Below are 23,619 nucleotides of genomic sequence, written 5' to 3' on the forward strand. Positions count from 1 at the left end.
GGATTGGGGACCAAGTGTCTGGGAGCAGTCAGACTGCTCTGAAGGTTTTGTAGAGGGGGGAGGGGGGAGGTGGGAGGGGCTCAGTCAGGAGCCAGCAGGTTCAGCTGCAACTTGACTTAAGATGCCAGATCGCTGTGAGGAGCTGGGAGCTTCCTGGAGAAGAGAGGGCTGGGATTTTTGGAGAAGGCTCAAGTCCAGGGCTTCCTTCAGGGTTTGTGCCCTGGCTCCCTGTAATCTCCCTGTCTTCCTTGCAGTTTAGAGGGTCAGGCTAGACAGGTCTGGGTGCCTTGTGTCTCCTTGTCCTTGACAGCCCGCCCACTCCCTGCACCTCCCAGCCAGGGTTTGTGATCACCTTTACCTACTTACCTCCTGGAAGAGAACTTAAAAGTAAGCACTCAAGGGAAGTTTTCTCTTGGTGGAAAATAAGCCCAAGAGGCAGAGAGGGCAGCACATGGGTCCCTAGCAGAGCTGGTGGCCTGGCTTTCCTGGTGCCCATCATGCATCTGTGCATCTTGCTCCTCTTAGCCTAATCACGTGTGTGGACAGTTCCCTCTGAGGTGTGTGAGTCCCTGACCTGTCTGTGCAGAATGGAGAGCCGAGTCAGCCCAGATAATGCAGTTACCACCAACGTGCCAGCAGTACTGGGCCCTGAAGTGAGCTCGAACTCACACTCAGACCCGCCCTTCCTCAGACACGGGTCTCTCTTCCCTCACCCTCCTGGCCTCCTTCTTTGCCACAGAGTGTTAAGCGTTAGGCTGTGGTGGTGGCAGGGGAAGTTAGTCAACTCACTCTCACTGAGCTCGTGTTGGCTCTGCCACCGTGTACGGGGAGGGGCAGAGGCCTGGCCGGCCCAGCCTAGCTTCCATCTAGGAATGCTCATCTTGACAGGCCACATTGGGCAAGAGAAGGGTTCAGGCCTGGGAGCTGCTGGGATGGAAATGTTGACAAACCTCATGTGTTGCCAGGACAGCTTTCATTTCTGCCCTGCCACACCCAGGCCTCGCCAGCGCCTTCTACAACGAAGCAAGGCAAGAATAGATTCTAGGAAGAGATGGATTTCAAGAGAGCAAAATCTTCCATTCCTGGGGGTCTGACCCTGAAACCCTGGCCAAGGGTTTTAGCCCCCTTCCCTTTGATCCTGGACAGCTCTGTCAGGAGGGGCTGGAGAAATGATGGTCCCCACTTTCCAGATGGGAAACCCAAGGCTCAGAGAGGAAGTGGCTTTCCGGATTCCAAGAAAGCTGGCCAGAGTCCTGCCTTCCCCTGTGGAGTGCTAGCCAGGATCCCAGAGGCCCTGGGCTGGTGCAAGCAGCCTCCCAGCTGCTGCATTCCTCAGCGTGGAGCCTGCGGGAGGAAGGTTGTTTACCCAGAGACACGTGTGTGTGTGTGTGTGTGTGTGTGTGTGTGTGTGTGTGTGTGTGTGTAACTAGGAGGGGTAACTAGCAGGGGAGAGAAGATTCCAGAGGGCTGGGGCTACTGGAGTGTAGGGGGAGGGGGTGTGTCTTGGAGGCAGCTTGGGCCAGCTGAGTCCCTGAATAGGCACAAGCCGCTCACAGGGGAGGGGACAGGTGAGGAGTTCAGCCCTTCTTGGCCCAGGAGCTAAGGAGCCTGGAGACAGGAAAGCTGCCAGCTGGCCCTCCCCACCCCCAACACACACAGACACATACAAATAGCTGAAGGGCTCTTGGCCAGGGCTGTTAATTTTCCCAAGGCTGGTGGGGGACAGTTGGGGACAAGAAGAAAACAAAGGAGAAGGGTATGTGCTGGGAAAGTGTCATGAAGGGCTGAGAAGGATCAGGGCAGAAGGGTCAGTGTCACCCCCCATCTGGTTCCCGGCCCCAGTGCCCCTGAACCCTGGGTGGAGCTGGGGGTCTGGAGGCTCCGTACTGGGGGAGCTGGCTCCATCAGCTACAGCTGGTGGGCAAAGGTGGGGTCATTTTGCCTCCCCACTGTTCCATCTCTGGCTGCCTAGTCCTGGGGCCTGGGCTTCTCCTCACCCCACCACAGTGACAGAAGCTCCAGTTTATAGCCACCGTCGCCCCCGGCTGGGGAAGATGGGCTTGGACACACTCCCCTCTCCTCCTCAGGCCTTTCCAGAGCAAATGCTCAGTGCTTCACTTCCCTCATGCCCATTTGCTTTCCACACCCTTCTTGGTCACCTGGGCCAGAGGGGCAGCTATTTCACAGGAGTGATGGCTGAAGCTTCCCCTACCCTGTCTACCCTGGCCTGGGATGCTCCTTCCTTCCCCATCAAGGACTCCCCCACCCCAGGTGGAAACTCCTCTGTCCAGTGGACAGACCCTGCCTGCAATGGGGTCAGGGAATGAGAGGTGGTGGGTGGGCAGAGGAGCAGAGGGGTCTGAAGGAGTCTGCCGGGAAGTGGGGAAGAGGGTCTGAAGTGAAGTAATTCAGTATGAGGGGAGAGGGTGGCCAGGTCCCATTGCCCCTGTTGGGTGCAGGCAAGGATGGCACTGGCCCTTTAAGTGGGGGTGCCAGTCGGTGCCCTCCCCCAGCCAACCCAATTTGAGGGCACACTGAGCATGTGCACATAGGAGGGGAGGGAAGTGGAGGGATAGATTCCGGAGGGAACTCCTCGCCCCCCTACTTCCTGTTGCTGCCCCCACTCTCCTTCCTGGGTCTGACAAAGGAGCCCATGGTGCAGTCCCTTCCCCCATCCCAGACCCCTCTGGGTAGTGCCCTCTGGGGGCTCGCAACTCCCCTGCAAGGGGTGATGGGCAGGCCCTCCCAGCCCTGGGAAGTCTTGGGCATCCCCTGGAGGTGGCACACACACACTCAGCCCAGTGCTCTCCTCACTTCCCTGGTGTGGGCGGTGGGTGATCTTCCTGCCAGTTAACATGTTCAATTTCAGTCCATTGGTGTCAGGGTTTTTAAAGCACCATCTACGTGTGATGACGTTCTGCTCTGAAAATTAAAAACAGCTAAAAACATGAGGTCCCTGTCCCCACCCCCAGCAGCTTCCAGTCTAAAGTCTGAGAGGAAGCAAACAGCTCAGAGGCTGCAAGCGCCTGCCACTCCCTCTCCTGGTTCTCCCTCCTTCCTCCAAAGTGCAGTGGCTCCCGAGTCCCCAGGATCAGACTCTGCTTCCTCAACCAGCTGAGGCCTCCAGGCCACCCTCCCTGCAGCCCAGGAGACCCCTCTCTCAAACCTTTCCCGCTCACCTCAAGCTTCCCTGTTTCTGCACCCTCCTCCTCCTCCCTCAGCCCCTCCTTCACCTCCCCCATCCCTCCTCCTTTTTCTCCTCCTCCCTCAGCCCCTCCTTCACCTCCCCCATCCCCCCTCCTTTTTCTCCTCCTCCTTCAGCCCCTCCTTCACCTCCCCCATCCCCTCCTCCCTATCCCTTCCTCCTCCCACATCCCCTCCTCCTCCTCCTCCCTCAGCCCCTCCTTCACCTTCCTCATCCCCTCCTCCTCCCTCCTCCCTCAGCATCTCCTCCTCCTCCCACCCCCCTTGGCACTTACCCACTCTTCTCCCTTTAATCTCTTAACTACAGGTACCCTTATTTTAAATTGGGGTGAAATTCATGTAACAGAAAATTAACCATTTTAAAGTGAAAAATTCAGTGGCATTTAGCACATTAACAATGTGTGAAACTGCCACCTCTATCTAGTTCCAACATTATCACCCCAAAAGGAAACCCCCTTCCCATTAAGCAGTTGCTCCCCATTCCCACCTTTCTCCAGCTCAGGCAACCACCAATCCACCTTCTGTCTCTATGGATTTACTTATTCTGGATATTCTGGTGGTAAAGCCAAGAGGGAAAGGCTGGTCTCCTGGGGCCTGTATCTGAAAAGCACAGATTCCCTGAGGACCTATTGTGGAGGGAGCACTGCAGCAGGAGTCCCTATAATCCATCCCAGCTGTGCTTCTAACTCAGGGGCCTCCTCTCCTTTGTTCAAGGGGGTGGGAGACTTCAAGCCAGTTCAGGATCCTGCCCTCCAGGGCCCATCCGTGGCCAGGGGGCTTTTCTGTCTGTGACTGTCCTGCCTTAGTCCTCTTGGCTTCTCTCTGCCAGGTCCTGGCTGTGAAGATGGCCCCAGGGGACAGTGTGATTAATACTGTGGGGTTTGGGACCAGACTCAAGGGATGAGGAAACTGGCTCAGAGAGGTTGAGAAACTTGCCCAAGGCCACACAACTCCTGCTGCACTGGAGGAACAGCCGGTTCTGTCCGATTGTATTTGAGCTCTTGACCACTGTCCTCTCCTGTCTTCAAAGAGATAAAGTAAGTTAAGGGTTTAGCAAAGTGCCAGCTGTGTGGGAGGTGCTCTCAGATGGAAGCAGCCATAAATTTTACTACTTGCGGGTGTTGCACAATGCTGAAGTGAATGGCTGCATTCCAAGGTGGCTCCTCCTACCCTCCTTCCCTTATCTTTGGGAGAGGGTTTCGTCTTTGCCCTCTCTACTGGCCTCCCTAGAATGACAGCTTTTGTCTGGGCTGAGAGGGGCTGCCGGGACCCTGAGCCCTTAGGGCCAAGGGGAGTGGGAAGCATGGCCCCTCTCTCCCCCAAAGAAGGAGGTGTTATTGCCGCCTTCACCTGGGGCTCAGTTCACCCATTTCTGCATGACTGACCGTCCACCCCTGCCCCCAAACAGAAAGGCCTTTGTGGATCCAGGGAAGGGAGGGGACCGCACAGGCCTTGCCTGGCAAGGGGACAGGCTGAGCAGCTGGCTCCCAGTTGGCCATTTTGTGCCGGCTGCCTGTGGGCATGGACATTCCAGAGACCACCTGCCCCAGAGATCTTCCCTGGATCCCACCCAAGATGGACGGCCCAGGTCAGCCCTCAAGGCATCTGCTGTCTCCTGCCTCAGGACAAGCAGGATGGGCCCCCTCCCCTGCTCCATCCTTCCCCAGTGGCTCTGAGAGGAAGTTTCCAAGGAGACTAGGAGGACATTATGAGCCACGTGGGTGTCTAGAGCCTACCTCTGCCACAGCCTGTCATTCCACAGAGAAGAAGGGAGAGGGTCTCCTTGGGCCCATAATCTCTCCTGGCTCTTACTCCTTCCAGCTCCTTCCCTGGGGTTCTCCTCAGGGCCACACCCACAGTCAGCTGTTCAGAGGCCTTTACCACAGGGTGAGGACCAGGCACCAGGAAGCTGCAGGCTCCCTCACTGTCGGGCCTGGAACCAAGCCGGGGCTGGCAGGCTCCCTCTCTTACCATTGGGTCCTCAGTCCCACTGTCCTTTCTGGCTAGACCTCCCTTCCTTTCCTTCTCAGTCCCAGCCTCAGCTATTTCCCTCCTGGCTCTTTGAAAAAGAGGATCTTTTTTCTCTGGGTCGCTGGTCCAACTGTCCTCGCTTGTAATTCACATCAGCTGTGTCTGTAGCCACAGGCATGGCCCCTCCCGGCACTCAGCCCACTCCCAGGATCCCCCTGAACAACTCCAGCTTCTGCCTCCCTGGGCAGGGCTCTTCGGCTGCCTCTCCTCCCTGTCCCCTGGGCTCCAGATGCTAAAGGCCTTTTTTTAATTTCTCCAAATGGCTACTCAAGTGTGGTCCTAATACTATTGAAAAATTCTTTTCACCACAATCTGAAATTCCATGTTTATCATAAACTCCCTTCGCATATGCATTTGAATTTTCTATTCCATTGCTTCTCTATCTCATTTATTGATAAACCAATCACATTAAAAAAATTATTATAGCTGCATAATATGCATTATTATCTGATAGCTCTATTCTCTTATTATCCTTATTCTACTAAAAATTCCTGGATATTCTTAGATTTTTAATTTTTCTAGAGTACGTTTAAAAGCAGCTTGTCCAGATGCCCTCCCCAAAGCATATCTTTCTATATCTATATATAAAGATATAGATAGATATGTGGATATAGACATAGACATAGGTATCTTGGAAGGAAGCATGCAAGAGATGTCTAGACGTTACCTAATTCAGTATCCTATCTTTAGGCTGGATTAAATATCTTTCTAAGTCAGTGACTCTTGTATTCTTTAACCATTTTTAGTGTACAGTTCAGTGGCATTAAGTACATTCCCATTGTTGTGCAACCGTCATCACCATCCATCTCCAGAACTTCTTTCTTCTCATCTTTCCAAACTGAGACTCTGTACCCATTAAACAATAACTCCCCATTCCCCGCTTCCCTTAGCCCCCAGCAACCACCATTCTTCTTTTCTAGAAGCCTTTTGATATGATTGCTTTCCTGCTGCTTTCTATCCAGCTGGAGTCCAGGTTCGTTCTTCTTGTAGAACCCCTTTGTCCAATAAATTACTGCTTCTCAACTTGACTGCCCATCAAAATCAGCTGGGAAAAAGTTTTAAAGTTCCAGTGTCTCAGTGCCACCCACAGAAACTCTAATTTAATTCTTCCGGGATGCAGCCCGGGCGTTGGAGATTTTAAGGCTCCCAGGGGGTGCTCCTGTGCAGCCAGGGCTGAGACTAGAGTTCTAAGAGCTCCAAACATTCTCTCTGCTCAACTCACCATGGACGGGGGTCCCACGTGTGGGGTGCTTCTCTCTTGCCTACGTGCCCAGGAGGACTCCAAGATGGCATGATCTCCAGTGTGCAGACCCCAGACAGGGAGTCAGGGGGTTAGGGGAGTCTGGGAGGGCAGATGAGGGCATGGGCAGAGCTCAGGTTAAAGAGGAAGCAGGAATTTCCACCAATGAGCTGGGGGCAAACTGTCTCTGGAGACTCCCAGCCTCCATCACTGAATGTGCCAAGGCTCACGAGGAAAGGCAGGAGGTGGGACCAGATAACATGCTGAGCGGCCCCTGGCAATCAGATTCTGAAATTCTGCCCAGCAAAGAGCTGTTGCTTCATTGCTATAGCAGCACAACCACCGCTGTGTGTGTGTGTGATGATAACTTCTGCCCCATCTGGGTAGGAGGGCCTCCAGATTGAGGGTTGACCCAGGCCTCCTGTTGCTGGCATCCATCTGTGAGCAAGTGCTGAGTGTGAGTTGCCGGCAGTTTCAGAATCAAATACTATCCTTGCTTCTCTTCTCAGTGCCTTCTTGATCCCCCACCTGCACCCTGTTTCTTCTCTCTCACCCAGAGCAGAGGGAGGGAGGAGGCCACCTGGAGGCTGGAGCAGGGAGAGTTCTCTAGAGCCAGCTGGGCTTCTCCGGTGTAGAGCACAAACTGGCATGGGACTACCGGGTTCAAATCCTGCCTTTTCCTGCCCACTGCTCCTCCCCACCCACCTCAGAACAGGACAGGAACCTTCCCCCTTGTCTGCTGGACACACACACCCTCCTCTGCTGGTGAAGAGATGCGTGTCTCACTGGGAGCACCAACAGCACCATTTGTTCATCCAATAGGTATTTACTGGTCTCTTAGTCTCCCGGGGGTGCCATAACAAAGTCCCACGAACGGGTGACTTGGAACAACAGAAACATACTGTCTCACAGTTCTAAAGACTAGAAGTCTGAAATCAAGGTGTGCGCAGGGCCGTGCTCCCTCTGAAACCTGTAGGGGAACGAGCCTTCTTTGCCTCTTCTTGGCTTTTTGTGGTTTGCTGGCAGTCTTTGGCATTTCTTGGCTTATAGAAGCCTCACTTCCCTTTCTGTGTGTCTGTCTCTGTGTCCAAATTTCCCCTTTCTACAAGGACACTAGTCCTATTGGATTAGAGCCCACCCTAATAACCTCATTTTAACTTGATTACCTGTGTAAAGGCCCTATTCCCAAATAAGGTTATATTTTGAGGGTTTTGGGGTTAGGACTTCAACATATCTTTTTTGTAGAAAGTCCAATTCAATCCGTAACACCAGGTGTCCATGCTGTGCCAGGCACTGGGGATATCAGTGGGCTCGATGGACGCAGTCTCTGCCTGCATGGAGTTTACCCTCTCTTGTGGTCTTTTTATGTATAGCTTCTTATTTAATACTCACTCTTGTTTATGAGTCACTCTGGAATGTTCAAAGCACTTGCATTCACACGAGTTTATTCTGGCAATATGATGAGATCCCCATTTCATGGATGGGAAGACTGAGTTTTGGAGAACTAAAGTGACTTGTTCAGGGTCACGTGACTAGTAAGTCATAACCATAACACAAGTAATAACAATATTCAGCACTTGCTAGATACCAACCAGTGCAAGCTTCACATACTTCATCTCATTTGATCCCCACAAGCCTTTTTCAAGATGAGGAAATTGAAGTAAGTTGCCCAGTGTCATGGGCTAATGAGAGCTTGCACTGGGACTTGAACCCAGATGGTCCAGTTCCAGCTCCCATGCTCTGAGCCACCACCACGTGGCTCACTGCAACGAGACACAGCCCAGGGCCTTTTTCACCGCGCCCCGCTCTACATCAGCAAGTCAAACCTGATTACTCAATGTACCTTCCGTGCCTAGCTGAGAGCCACCTGTGTGCTCGTCCTTATCCAACTTCTCTAAAACTCCTTCTCCTCTCCTTCTTCCTTCCTGCCCCTCTCACTCCGGACAGAGTTGCTTTTCAAACATTTAAGTTACTATATAATATTTTAGGCACAAACACCTATGGATCCATTACCCAGTTTAAGAAATAGCAACATTGGTGGTGAACACATTCTGTATGAACACATGCAGTTCATACAGAAGCCGAAATGTAATGATGTACACCTGAAATTTACACAATGTTATAAACCAAAGTGACCTCAATAAAATAATTAAAAAAAAAAAGAAATAGCAACATTGCCATTGCCGTTGAAGTCCCAGCATCACATTGCTCCCCAATTTCATTCCACACCCCAGAGGGAACCCGGATCCTGGATGGGTGACAGTCATTTCCAGGCATCTTTAGAAACACAAACTTGATTTTGACTGATGGTAAGGTATTTTTGAGCTTGATTCTTGACAAGAAAACGTAGCAGGAGGTGGGGATCAAGGTGGAGGTGTAGCTTGGACTGGATCTGTCTTTTTTTATTTTTTTTTAAAGATTTTACTTTTCCTTTTTCTCCCAAAGCCCCCCAGTACATAGTCGTGTATTTTTAGTTGTGGGTCCTTCTAGTTGTAGCATGTGGGACGCTGCCTTAGCATGACTTGATGAGTTGTGCCATGTCTGTGCCCAGGATCCGAACCAGCAAAACCCTGGGTCGCCGAAGTGGAGCGCACGAATTTAACCACTCGGCCATGGGGCTGGGCACCCCCCTATGTTTTTTTTTTAAAGATGAATGTCTTTTGAAAGTATATTATGATGAAATATTTCAGACACAGAAAGGCATGTAGAGTAGTAGAATGAGGCTCCTGCTTAGGAAATAAAACATAGAATAATCCCCAGGCTTCTCCTTCCTGGTCGCATTCCGCCGGATGAACTCCTCTCCTGAATTCGGGGCTTGTCATCTGGAGCTGAATCTTGGGGCATTTGGGGTTTGCAGTCAGGTGAGGGTGGGAAAGGGCATCACTAACCGAGAGAACAGCAGGGCAAAGACTCAGAGGAATGAGTTTGGGGAGCAGGTGCTGGGCATGGCTGGCAAGCTGGGCACTGTAGAGGGGAGGGTCTGGGGAGCGAGACGAGCAGCCAGCCTCGCCCTCCTCTGGGGCCTTGCTTCTGTATTTCCCTCTGTCATTGCCCTAAGCACATGGAATCATAATTATGTGTTAGCTTGACTCTGAGATCCTAAGGGTGGGGACCCTCTTAGTCATCTTTGTCACCCTACATGTAACACAGTGGCTGGCACAAGTGGGATTTTTTTTAAACACTCATTACTTATTTATTCTTTTTTTTTGTATTAGTATTATTTTATTATTAAGGAATCCAATTCTATGACTATCATGAAGTGGCTGTGTTAACAGTGATGAATTCTAGAGGTAACCACACCGCACTCTGGCTTTCCTGGTTATAACCACTGTCCTCTCTCTACCGAACTGAAAACTCAGATTTATAAGGCCTCAATCCCTGACCTCCTATTCCTGGAAGATGTGAGTTTTTATTAAATATTAAATGGTGAATGAGTGAATGGATAACTGTTTAACTGATTTCAGCCTGCCTTGGGTTGGGTTGGGGGAGTGCTGGTGGCAAGAGGACAGTCTGAATGGAAAGTGTGAATGAGAGTGTTTTCAAAGAGCATCGTCATTTTATTACCATCAAGTACAGTACACCACTGCCGTCATCGGTGTTGCCAAGTAGAGACCCTGCTTTGATGCATGTCAGTAAGGGTGAGAGATCTGCTGTGCAGACAGGTGAGCGATGATGCGACGGATGACCAGATGGGCTTCTCACAGCTTCAGCCACCACCAGCGTCATTCGCAGCCCTTCAAACTATTAGGTCCCATTGGAGGTAAGCGAATAATCAGCCTCCTGCAGAAATAGGACCTATCTCTCTTCCTTAAAAACAATCCTCAAAGCCTATGAATGCCCTCCTGTGCGTTTGTGATGCAGTTGCCTCTGCTGACAGCTGCAGAGGCAGCCTGTCGTTTGCATTCCTAGAAGCCCCTCTCAGGGCTGGGCATGCTTCGGTGGGTTTTGAGTGGTGAGAAGTGTTTTTCTTAGAGGCTGCATTTCACATGGGGCCCAACAAACAGATAAAACGCGTCTGCAATTAGTGGCATCTCCTTCCATGCAAAGAATTAATGTGCTGAAGGCTGTTTATTCTCTTGCACCAAATATGCCCCCCAATCCTGTTTTGACCAAACCTTAGATTAGAAAGCCCCCTTTTCTGTCCCATGGAGAGGACAAAGGCACTAACAGAAAAGAGACAAATGAATCAAGCTATCATGAAGATAAATCTTAAAAGGTTTTAGATAAAGAGCAAGTTATTAAAGATTTTGGTGGTACAATGTGTAGAAATTTAGGCCACCAGATTCTGACTTTGCGGAGTTCCAATTAATGAAGGTATTTTGTTCCTTCTCTGTGTCCTGTAATTCAGTCATTCTGTAATTCAGTTCAAACACAGAGAGTGCTGAGTGAGGCTGGGGCCTCCGTCATGGCTGCCCCGCCGCGGCTGTGCCCTGGCTTGTGGTGGGGCGGGAAGACTTGACATTAAACCCTGGCTCCAACGCTTTTACTGGCCGAATGAGTTTTCCTTCACCAAACATTTGTTGAGTACTAGGCACTAGGTTAACGTTGGAAAGGCAAAGATAAACAAGACACAATTTCTCCCCTCTCCTGTTGGTGTTTTTGTTTTTTTAACACTGAGGAGTACTTTTAACTATGAAATATGTTAGACAATCAGAAAAGTGTAAAGTATACAGAATAATACAATGAACATTCTTGATAAGAACCACTTAGCTTAAGAAATAAAGGTAGAAAAACATTTGAAGTCCCTTGTGCATGCCTCAGTCCCCTCTCTCCCACTAAAATGGAACCTCTGTCCTGCATTTGGTGTCTGTCATCCCCCTGCACGTCTCTTGTTTGTACTGCCTTGGTATGGATGCTTAAACAATACATAGTATTAGGTCCTTTTAAGATTTCTGTGAATCTTATGACCCAAATCTTTTAATTACTTGTTCTGTGTTCAGAAACGTTTTAAGGTTTATGTATGTGATGCAAGTAGCTCTATTCATTTGTCTTTTTTATATCAGTGTAAACTTTTTCTTGAAGTATAACATTTATACAAATAAGTACATAAATCATAAGTGTACAGCTGAATGCATTTTCAAAAAGTCAGTACACCTGTGTAACCACACCCAATAAAGAAACAGAACAATACCAGTGCCACAGAACTCCCTGAGCCTCGCTTTTAATCACCAAGGCTACCCTATATTCTGACCTCTAACCTAGATTCATTGGCTGTTTGGGAACTTTCCATAAAAACATAAAAATGCTATATGCAGCTCTTTTGTGCTCAGTTGCTTTCCCTCAACATTATGTCTGTGAGATTTATCTACGTTGTTATAAGTAACAGTAGTTCATTCTTTTCCATTGCTGTATAGTATTCCACTATATGACTATATTAAAATGCATGAATTCATTCTGCTGCTGCTGGACATTTGGGTTGTTTCCAGTTTTTGGTTATTGTGAGTAGTGCTGCTATGAAAATTATCTTACGTGTCTTTTGGTGCACATGTGTACACATTCCTCTTGGGTGTATATCTTGGAGTAAAATTGCTGGGTCATACTGTATGCACACATTCAGCTTTACCAGGAACTGCTAAATGCTTTTCCACCTCTACCAACTGAATATGAGAGTTCCTTTGCTCCAGATCCTTGGGCAACACTTGGTGTTGTCTGCTTTTTTCATTTTAGCCATTCTGGCGGGGATGGGCTTCCCTTTTTTAAGTTAAATTTACTGTGCTAAGCACTTTCCATGAATCTTGTCATTTTACAATCACATCGACCCCATGAGGAGGGTATTGCTGTTGGCTCTGTTTTACAGATGAAAACTAAACTTGAAGAAGTCGAAGAACTTCCTCAAGGCCACACAGTGAGGGCTAGAGCAGGGTCCCCAGGTGTCACTGTCCCCAGTTGCTGTGGTCTGGAGCCCAGTCTGGTAGGGGTGGGGGACCCACGAAGACAAATCATTGAAGCCGGTGAGACAAATGCAATAACTGAGACATTTGCGAGCTGCAGTGGTGGCCCCGAAGCTGAACAAGATCAAACCCACTGGGTGAGTCAGGAGTCACAGATGAGCACTGGATTGAACTGGATCTTTCCTGTCTCCGATGGTCCTAGTGAGGACTTAAGGTGCTGGCATGAGATAAAGCTCCTGGTACCTTGTACAGAGCTGGTGCTCAGTGAAAGGATGTTAAAGGAATTAGTGCACATATAGGATTGGGAGGCCTTCACACAGTTATGGCCCTTCCTGGAGCCAAGGGGATGGACAAAATGACCTCTCTAGGTAGGCCCCTTTCATCCTGAGTCGGGGAGGGCCAGGAGAGACCTGGAGTAAAGGCCCGGCCCCACCATCCGGGGCAGGGAAGACCCCACCCCCGTCCCACCCTATTGCAGAGCGGCTATGGGGACAACTCCTTTCCACACAGAAAGAAAGAACATCACACAGACCGCCCCTCCCCTCCCTCCCGCCCCTCCGCACCCTGTCATCCCCTCTCCATCTCCGTCCTGATCCCTGGGCCCAGCAGAGAACTGGAGTCTAGGAGCAGCAACTCCTGGAGAAAGGCCCGGGCTGGCTGGGGAGGGGCTGAGGAGGTGTGTGTTTGTTTTGAAAGCCTGGGGCTGCTTGGAGGAGAAGAGGGAGAGAAGGAGCAGGAGGGAGAGAGGGGGAGGGGAGAGTGAACGAGGGAGGAGGGACGAGGAGGAGAGGGAGATGGGGCAGAGAAAAGGGGAGGATTTATTGACTACTTGGATTCTAGGGCCAAGGACTGAAGCCTCTTCCTGGTTTTCCCCTCCCGTCCTCCACCCGGAGTCATCCAAGGGAGTTGCCTTGGGGCATCCAAGGTGGGGGAGGGGGTGCGGGGAAGCCGAGGATCGGGGAGTGGGAAGCTAGACCCGGGCAAGGATGAGCGAGGCTGCTTACAGACCCTATTGGGCCGGGTGTTGGAAGACAACCCCATGGGCTGACCATCTCCAGGTCCCGGCTCAGGCTCTGCCAGGTTCTGCCAGAGTTGGCTCAACAGCGGCACCTGCTGGCCGGGGTCCTCCCTGCGGGGCGGGGCTCCCCCTCCGCCCAGAGAGCCCAGCGGGTGAGTCACTCCTGGCCTGGGTCTGCCTCCAGCTGCCAGTTCAGAAAATGTCGGGGGGCGAGGAATGTCCCCAAGCGGCGGGCCTCGGCCCTTCTGGTTGCCACCTGTGCCCCTAATTCTGCCTAGGGCCAGCGCTGGGGGAAAAGAACAGGATAAAGGTCTCTAGCTTCACGAGGCTCCTGGTTTGAGTAGAGTTTGTTTTTTAAACTTTTTATTTGGAAAAATTTCAAGTTTACGGAAGAGTTGCAAGAACGATACAAAGATGCTCCATGTAGCCCTTACCCAGATTCACCAGTTGTTAAAATTTTGTCTCATTTGTTCCCTCTCTCACTGTCTCTCTCTGTCTCTGTCTAACTATCTAGATAGATTTTTTCCCCCTGGAACTGAGAGTCAGTGGCATCCATCATGCCCATTTACCAGTAAATACTTCAGTGGGTATTTCCTAAGAAGAAAGACACTGTCTTGCCTAACCACAGTAGACCTTTTAACTTTGGAAATTTAACATTGGTACAATACTTTTATCTAATCTACTGTCCATATTCCAGTTTAGTCAATTGATTCAATAAGGATCCTTTCCAGTATTTTTTCCCTCTAGTGTGGGATCTAGACCAGGATCACATTGCCTTTAATTGTCCTGTTTCTTTAGGTTTCTTTAATCTGCAGCAATTCTTTATTTTGTTTCGTCTTTCATGATTTTTTTTTCAGAGTAGAACTCCCCTCCCCACCTTTTAATTGAGTGTTTCTCATTTTGGGTTTGTCTGGTGTTTCCTTGTGGACTTAGGCCACACATCCCTGGTGGGAACACTGCACAGTGATATTATTCTTCGGGTGGGATTCTCCACCTTAAGCGGTTCTCTGAACTCCTGAACTTCTAAGGGGTAACCGCTGCAACGACCAACGTCAGATTTCAGCACAGGTTAGGAAGGTACCATTAATTCTGCGTGTGCTTCCTCTCTGCGATGGCGGGCTTCGGCTCTGCCCCTGTTTCGCCCCGTCTCTCCTTCCTGCTACCAAACTTGCCCTTGAAACTCAGCTGCTCCTGGTGAAAACATTCTTCTTTCTGAAGGCCACTAGGGACACCCTGATTGCTCAACTCCATCGTCTTCATAGTCCTTACCCTCTTGACCTCCTTCCAGAGCGTGGGACTCACCCTTCTTCCTGAATCCTCCCAGGGCGGTGCTTCCCCAGGCTCCGCCCACCTCCCTCTCATCAACAAATGACAGAACGCTCTCTGGTGCCTGCAGGAGGCGGTTTCTCCAGGGAAATCTGCAGGTCCTGGTGCTTCTTGTGGCCTCCCCACGCCGCGGGGAGACATCCTCGCAATTCCTGTCCTCAGATGGGCCTGGACTCGTTCGCCTCCCTGGGAAAGCTCAGCCTTGCCGTGGCTTCAACAGCCCTTCCCTTCTTCACCAACTCAGGAGGCCAGCACTCCTGTCCATCTCCACCCTCCTGTCTGGACTGGCCCAATGGATGCCTCTCAGATTCTAGGAATCCCAAGTGGAACTGTTTACTTCTCTCCCAACCCATAACTCCTCCTTCGTCCTTGTCCCTGTTGTGATCCACCATCTCTTTGTCATCTGCACTCCCAACACGAGCTATTTTTCACCCTTACATCAAAGCCATGTTTTCCCTCTGAAAAATCTCTCCCTTCCCTCCCCTCTGCTTCTCTCTTTCCTGCTCTGTTGTTTTGATTGGAAATCCCTAACTGGTCTTCAGTTCTTCCTTCTCTTTCTGATGTCCCCAGCTGATCATGTCCGGTCCTGCTCCACCCGACCCCTTCAGCCACCAGGCTCAGGTCTCATATCCTTAGCATGTGCCCCAGGACCTTGAGGATTGGGCCTGTGCGTCCTTCCAGACTCTCACCCTCCCCCCTCTAGTCCCATGCACTTCATTCCAGTCATACCTAATCTGTTGTGTGTCTCCCTACAGGTCTTTGCCACTGGACCTTTGTACAAGCTATTCTCTCTGAACAGCCATTCACCTCCCTCCCCGTAATTTGATCAATTAATCAAATGTCACCCTCTCTGTGAAGACTTCCTGACATCCTCAGGTAGTTCTGCCTTTACATATGGGCAAGAGGGGTCTGGCTCTGGCCTCCTCCAGCTGTATCCCTCCCCACAGGGCGAGGAGCCCACTGGAAGCCCTGCCTCACCTTCTAGACCAGCGCTGTCCAATAGAACTTTCTGCCATAACTGAGATGTTCTCTATTTGCACCATCCAATATGGTAGCCACGAGCCACATGTGGCCATTGTACACTTGAAGTGTGTCTCAGTGCGACTGAGGAACTGAATTTTTTAATATTATTTAATTTTTAATAGTTTAAAGCAAAATTTAAATAGCCACATGTGGCTCGTGGCTACCATATTGGACAGCACAGGACTTGACCATGCCTTAGGTACCTGAATGCCTCCCCTGCCCAGAAAGTCCCAAGCCTGCTTCCGGGGCCTGCACAGTCTATGGCCCAGGTTTGTTTTCCCAAGGGTGGATTGTGCGGCTGGTGCGCACAGCCCTAGGTGTATGGTGGGTAAGGATGCTGTTTATGGGTGTGGGGGGGGGGCTTGAATATGTGTGTGGATTGTGGCTCCTCTTAGGGCAGGACAGAGCCAGGAGCACGAAGGGAAGAGGTCACTCTCTCTGAACTGCTATATTCCAGTGCAGAGCTGTAGTGCTAGAATTTTTTATTTGAACTTGGCTTTCTGGGCCTCTTGAAGGTCTGTTTACCAGGGTAAGAGGATAGAATTTATTTATCTGTGTTGGCTTGATTTATAACTTTTAAATATTTAGATGAGTTGTAAGTGGGCTCCAGTTGACTTCTGGTCCTGGGCCCATAAATGTCAGGGGTGGGGCTGGGGTTAGTTTCTTCTTCCCCTCATGCCCCCCACTCTCGGCTGTGAGTCTTCCTGGGTGGGTGGAGGTCTATTCTCTTCTCTTCCCCGGTGCCTGGTGTGTTGTTGGCCCAGCATAAGTCGTTACTGAATAATGAGTGAAGAGGTCCAGTTGCTTGCCCAAGGCCTCACCCCTATCATGGCTTTCATCACGTGGCCTCTGACCTGGCTGGCTAGGAGAGAGACCTTTGAAACCTGGCTGTCTCTCGTCTAGGGGAAACGGCAGGGAGAGCTGGGCCCCCAGGTCTGGGTCTTGTCTCTGCTCTGCCGTTTTCTTGACCTTGGACAAGTCACCTAACCTCTCTGAGCTTCGGTCTCCTCATCTGTAAAAAAGAAAAAAGGGACTAATAACACCAACCTCGGCATGTTGCTGTGAGGATCAAACTAAATGAGACCTTTACACAGGCACAATGCCTGGTATTCAGCAGGTCTTCCGTAAATGCTCCTTCAGTCAGCATTCATTAAACACTTGGTGTATGCCAGGCACAAGGCTCATTGCAGGTGGCCCCTGGCCCAGCGGATGGGCCTGGGCACTCTCGGTGGCTCCCTCAGCCCACCCTCATTGCAGGTGGTCCCTGGCCCAGCGGATGGGCCTGGGCACTCTCGGTGGCTCCCTCAGCCCACCCTCTCCTCTCAGCTCACAGCTCTGGGCACCTGTGTACCTCATTCCAATTGGCCGCCAGTTGGATGGGGCCTCACCTGCCTTAGTTTGTGAGGGCTTCAGAGCCCTGAAAAGACAGACAACATTTTTCACTTCTGCCTGGCCTAGCAGAGCTGGTTGAGACAGACAGACACACAAACCAACAAAGGTGACAGCTGTGGTTCATGGCTTCTCTGCTCTGCCAGCCAGCCCAGAGCTTGAGAGGGGACCAAATGCCTCTTTGGCAGACTGTTTCAGAGATTAAGACACTTAATATCTGAGATTAACGAGAAAGCTCGTCCCTACCTCCGTCAGATGCCCCTGGGGGGCAGCATGAAAAGTGAGAGGGCCAACTTGAATTTGAATCCTGGCTGTGTCATTTTCTAACCGGATGACTTGAGTTATCTCACCATTAGCAGCCTCAGTGGCCTCATTAGGAAATCGGACCAGAATAATCCCGACTCACAGGGTTGTGGTTTGTAACTCATCTGTTGGGTGCCCCCTTCCCAGACTCATGGTTACCTCAGACTCAATCCTCAGTCTTTACTCCTTTGACCTCAGAACTGACCAGTGCCAAGTTTGTCCTTCAGACACCCCCCCTCACCTCCCCTAGTGATCGCTGCATCTTCATCTCCCTCACTTCCATTTTTAGAGCAGTACGTGCTGAGGACTTTATACATAGTATATTCTGTTCTAGACATTTTCTAATTTCTATTAGGAGTTCTTCAACCCATAGATTATTTAAAAGTGCATTTTGACAATTTCAAATGTGTGGGGTTGCCTTTTCTTTTTATGTTGTCTTTGATTATTGATTTCTAGTGTAATTTTATTGCTGTTAGATAATGAGGTCTGTAGGATTTTTTTGGATTGGTTGCGACTTGCCTTATGGTCTGATATGTGGCCACTTTTGTAAACGTGTGCCTGAAAGTGAAAGTGTGTTTGCCAGTTGTTGATTGGAGTATTCAAAAATATTCAATTAGATTAAGCTTGTCAATTGTATTGTTTAAATCTTCTACATCCTTATTGAATTTTTTGTCTGTTTAAACTACCAATTCCAGGGGGAGGTGATTTAAATCTTCTTTTACCTTGGTGGACTTGTCTATTTGTCCCACTATTTCTGCTTTATGATTTTGAGGTTCTGTTGTTAGGTGCATACAACTTTTGAATGGTTATATCTTCTTGATAGATTGAGGCAGGCAAGTATCCTACCATCTCTCTGCAGGGTGGATTTTTTTTAAGTTTATCCAAGGATATCACCTTTTGGGCACCCTCAACTTTTGCGAGGGGCAGACTGTCTCTGATCCAACCTCCTACCTTAAGAAGTCCCAGGTTTTGTCTTGTTCTTTTCTGGATTTGTGCCTTTGGGACTTGTTCTTTTCTTGCCAGCTCAGCCTTGCATTGAAAATAACACACACACATACACACACACACACACATTTTATCTTCTATCAAGCATTTCTACCTATTTTGTATCAGAAGAGTTTCTCTGGAAATAGAGTCCACCTTATTGCTGGAAATAAAAGTCTCTGCTAAGCCCTTTACAGGATTTTTTTTTTAAATATTCAGAACCATTCTATGAAATCCTATCACCATTTTTTCAGAATGAGAAAACCAAGGCTTGGGGGGTTTACGACAGGGTTTGGATCCTAGATCTGACATTTACCACCTGTGTGACCTTGGGTAAATCAGCCACTCAAGAGGACACTGAGCTCAGAGGGCACTGTGATGCAGCCTGCCTTGCAAGGCTGCTGTCCAGCTTGGAAAGACATGTGCAAATCTTCTGCCTTTGTGCCTGCTGTGGTGTTGGTGCTTGGGAGACATCAGTGACCATTGCTGTTTACAGGGAAGGGACATGTGCCTGGTCCTAGGAGCTTGTCCTCTCTTCACTGGGAGGTGTTGGCAAGGATAGTTCAGTGTCTGCCTGAGAGCTACGTGGGGGATCACAAAAGGTGCAGATCCCTCACTCCACCTCCCCTGGGATTCTGATTCTGATGCACAGCCAGGCTTGAGCACCTGTGTCACCTAGGGTGTGGCTCACGAGGCATTGTCTGTCTGACTCCGCTGGGCTGTCCTCTGGTGGGTCCCATAGCAAGGAGAGTGTATGGGGCTGGCCCTGTGGCGAAGTGGTTAAGTTTGCGCGCTCTGCTTTGGCGGCTCAGGGTTTCGCTGGTTCAGATCTTGGGCACGGACATGGGACTGCTCATTAGGCCACGCTGAGGTGGCGCCCCACATGCCACAACTAGAAGGACCCACAAGTAAAATATACAACCATGTACTGGGGGGATTTGGGGAGAAAAAAAATCATTTAAAGAAAAAAAAGGAAAGGAGAGTGTAGTGGGGCTACTTTCCTCACCTGCCACAAGTTGCCCACAAGAGGGACAGAGCAGCCCTCCTTGGGAAACGACGAAAACCTTGCTTTTATTTTATTTTAACTTTTTGAATAAGTAACAAATGCGTGTAGTTCAAAAATCAAATGGTTTAGAAAGAAATGCACCGAGAAGTCTTGCTCCCACCTCTGCTTTGTCCACCCTGTTTCCCCAGCACCTTGGTAGTGACCACTTTTACTACTTCCCCTATGCAAATTCAAGCAAATACAGACATTTATTCTTGTTTCCATCTCCCTTTCTCATACACAAAATTACGTACTATATATATTGTTCTGCACCATATTTTTGCTTCAAAATATACCCTGGCGATCTTTCCACATCAGTACCTGGCATCCTCATTTTTTTTAACAGCCACATAGTTTTCCATTGTGGGGATATACCAAGGTTCATTTAACCCTTCACTGTCCAATATAGTAGCCACATATGGCTATTTACACTGAACTTCATAACAATTAAGTAAAATTTGAAACTCGTTTCCCCAGCTGTACTAGCCACATTTCAAGTGTTCAGTAGCTACAATGTGGCTAGGGGCTACCATATTGGATGGCACAGATGGAGAACATTTCCATTATTGCAGAAAGTTCTATTGGTTGGATTGCTGGTTTAGCCAATCCCTTATAGCTGAACTCTCAGTTTATTTCCGGTCTGTATGCAGGCAGTTCAGTGACGATGAGCTCCATCCCTGGGATGCAAGACAGCTGAGTGAGGGCTGCCCTCAGACTGCTGGCCTTCGACCCCAGATCTCGAAATCCCGGAGGCTCCTGCAAGAGGAGAGCTTTTGGGTTTGGGGCAGAGGCTTGACCAGGGGCTGGAAAGGAAAGTGGCCCTTAAGGACAGACTTCCTACTCAAACCTAACTGTCTATTCCCTCCCTCCAGGCCTGCCAAAATGCAGCCCTGTTTACTTTCACTCAATATTTACGTCTTGTGCTGGGGATACAGGGGTGGAAAAGACATAGTTTCTGCCTTGGAGAAAGAAAGAGATAGGTCATCACCTGCCTCATGACAAAGACTTTCAAAGAGGCCTCACCAAAGATCCAAAGGCTTGATAATGCCCTGTTAGTGAGGACGTGGGGGGTTGCAAATCGGTGCAAGCTTTTTGGAGGGCAAATCCATGAAAACCTATCCCAAATTTAAAAGTGCATAGCCTTTGACCCGGCAATGTCATATTTATAAATTTGCCTTACAGATATACACATAAATGCAAGCAAAGATATGTACCAAGATATTTCCTGCGGGCAGCATTGTTTGTAGTAACAAAAGGCTGACACAACCTAAATATCCACTAGGAGGGGAAACTGAAATAAATTGAGATGCACCCATATGATGGAAGACTATGTAGGCTTTGTAGAGGCAGATGTGTTACTGAGGGAAAATAGCAAGGAGCCAAACAGCGTGGAGCTATCATTTGTGTCAAACACACACAAAACCACACATACGCACACATTGTTTACATATGCCCAAAATATCTCTGTAAAGATACATTAAAACTGTTTTTCTTTTAAACTGTGCACATGTGTTACTTTTTAAAATATTTTAAAAGAGGCACGGGCTGGCCTGGTGGCACAGTGGTTAAGTTCGCACATTCTGCTTTGGTGGCCCGGCGTCCCCGGTTCGAATCCCTGGTGCAGACATGGCACTGCTTATCAAGCCATGCTGTGGCAGGCGTCCCACATATAAAATAGAGGAAGATGGGCACGGATGTTAGCTCAGGGCCAGTCTTCCTCAGCAAAAAGAGGAGGATTGGCAGCAGATGTTAGCTCAGGGCTACTCTTCCTCAAAACAAAAAAAAGGCACCAACTGAGTAATGGTGAGCAGGAAGGGGGAGCGAGGAAATTCCTGGGGAAACCTGCTCAGTCACTCAAGCTCTGACTGTCCCCAGTGACGGCACAATCCTTCCATCGAAGATGACAAGGCAACAACAGTCCAAAAATGTCACCCACGCTGTGACTCCATCTCTATCACCACGGGAGGCGTCGCCCTGTCTTGGCTGTCATACCTCCTGTGCCCAGCAGGGGGAAGCACAGACCCACCACAGCATTGGTTCCAAACTTCACCAAGCATCCCTTCTAGGATTTTTTCCTCTGTGGACCGTAATTGGAAAGATACCTCCTCCCATGCCAACTAAATCTATTAGGTAATAATTGATTACTTTTTCTCCCATTTTTGTGTACCTCACAGTTCTGATCAGTACGAGAGAGACAGAATGCTGGCTGAGCTGATCATTTTCCACACAAGAGGTCCTACTCAGCCCAGCCGTATTTCCACGGGTGGTGGTGGGCAATGGCCTGAGCACCCCCAGGTGGCGCAAGCTGGCAGTGACTGTATTAGAGGCTCCCCACCCCGCTCAGATATTCAGGGGTACAGCTCCCACCCTTCTCCTACCTGTTCAAAGGAGTAGTTCTGGGCAAGAGGAAGCAGGAAGCCATGGCTGCACAGGCTGACTGGCAGCAGCCACTCTCCCGCATGTGTTCAGAGTCTGCCCCGTGGTAGGCTAGGAGCGGCCCAAGGACAGGGACCTTTTCATCTGCCACAGAATCTCCAGGAATGAGCACAGTGCTGGGCACACAGCTGGTGCTAAGTAAAGGTTTGTTGTTAAATGGAAAGAGACAGCCGTTGAGGGGATCGGGGACTAAATTCTTTAAAAAGAAAGAAGAGAGAGAGCGGTCCTAGCTAAGCTCAAGGACAAGAACCCAAGGGCAAGACTAGTCTGTCCCAGGTTGGAGAGGAGGATGGCGGGCAGGGAACGGACCACTTCTTAGTGCACCTGAGGAAAATCCTTCTTTGTCTTACCTTATGGGCCCCTGGCTGGGACATGAAATAAATGACTACATCCCTCACCCACCAGTGGTGCTGGTGACCTTGGCAGAAGAAAAGCTTAAATCAGGTCAGTCTAGGGGAAGGGCTGGCTCATCCCAGGGCCTTCCTTAAAATTGGATAAACTTCCCAGCTCCTGCTTAAACTCCTGTTAGTGGTTCTGAATTTGAGAAGAAGGGCGGGAGAAAGAGGAAGCTACGGGGGAAGGGGGCACTTATGGTCCCTGGCCTGGCCTACGGAAAATCCAGGGCTCATTTAGAGGACCCTCCCTCCTTGGTGCCTTGGTAGTGCAGGGAAGGGCAATTGGGGATCCCCACAAATTAAATGGGGAAGAGAGGAGCAATTGAACGAGAAGGGCCTCAAATTCAGGTTAGAGACTGTGCCCAGACCTGGGGTTCTACACGCTGCAATACTCTGTCATCCTTCTGGTCGGCCCTGGATGAGAGGGACCTGGGGGTGGGGGGGAGGCAGGCCAGGACAACAGCTCCAAGGCAGTGTAGATTTTGGAGGTAGACAGAGAGGAGATCTGTTTCTGCCCTTTATTAGCCGTGTGCCCTTGCCCAAGTCACTTAACCACTCTGAGCCTCAGTTTCCCCATCTCTAAAATGAGGATATCAATACCTACCTTTCCTGGTCATTGTCAGGATGAATGAAGGAAGACCTCTGGAAGTATTGCTGTAATTGCCAGGCATCAGCGATTGTTATTCTCCAAGTCGAGAGGCCACCCTAGGTCCCTGGAGGTGACAGCGTCAAGGAGATTTTTTTCCCCCTCTGCGGTGCCTGCTCCTTTCCCAGCCTGGATGCTGGCTTTAATCCTCCGTTCCCCAACCCCTGCGCTTCCCCTCGAGACCGCCCTGGTGGTCCCCAGATTCTCGCAGCCTGCCTTTTTCTATGGGCGTCCCCATTCTAAAACCACTGGGAATGCCAGCACCGGTGCAGAGTTGGTCCAGGGTGGGACGGGGTCTCCGCTTGCCTGGATCTGCGCCCTCCGCACTGCTTTGGGGTTCTCATTTGCAGATGGTTCCCTCCGGTCCTCAGCTCGGCTCTGGGCTAAACAGAGGAGAGAAACAAGGGGTGGGGGGCCTGGAAGGGGGTTCCCACCTTCTCGGTCGGGAACCCAAGAGGCGGACGCAGCCCTTGCGCCCCAACGCTGCACCGTCAGGGGTCTTCAAGCCGCGCTAGCAGTTGTTGATAACCCCCGATTGCTAAGTCTGACCCTCCGGCCCCCAGGCCGTGGCCCCCTTCACCCAGACCCCGCCAGTCCCCCGGCTCCGAGCCAGCGGGAGCATGCGGTTCTAGGACCCGGAGGCGCCGCCGAGCGCGCCGCCGCCTCTGCCTCGCCTCGGTCGCCTCCC

General features: G+C 50.1%; 1 long non-coding RNA gene across 1 annotated transcript; it reads right to left on the minus strand.

Annotated features, from left to right (window-relative positions):
- Positions 1–19,646: 19,646 nt before the first annotated feature.
- On the minus strand, positions 19,647–23,377 carry LOC139040060 (uncharacterized). Its single transcript, XR_011493883.1, has 4 exons — positions 23,238–23,377; positions 22,890–22,998; positions 21,833–22,024; positions 19,647–20,210 (listed from the first exon to the last, which is right to left on the minus strand). It is a non-coding gene; the product is annotated as an uncharacterized lncRNA (long non-coding RNA).
- Between the last annotated feature and the right edge of the window lie 242 nt (positions 23,378–23,619).

Source organism: Equus asinus, chromosome 13, assembly GCF_041296235.1.
Source record: "Equus asinus isolate D_3611 breed Donkey chromosome 13, EquAss-T2T_v2, whole genome shotgun sequence".
NCBI classification, from domain to species: Eukaryota; Metazoa; Chordata; class Mammalia; order Perissodactyla; family Equidae; genus Equus; species Equus asinus.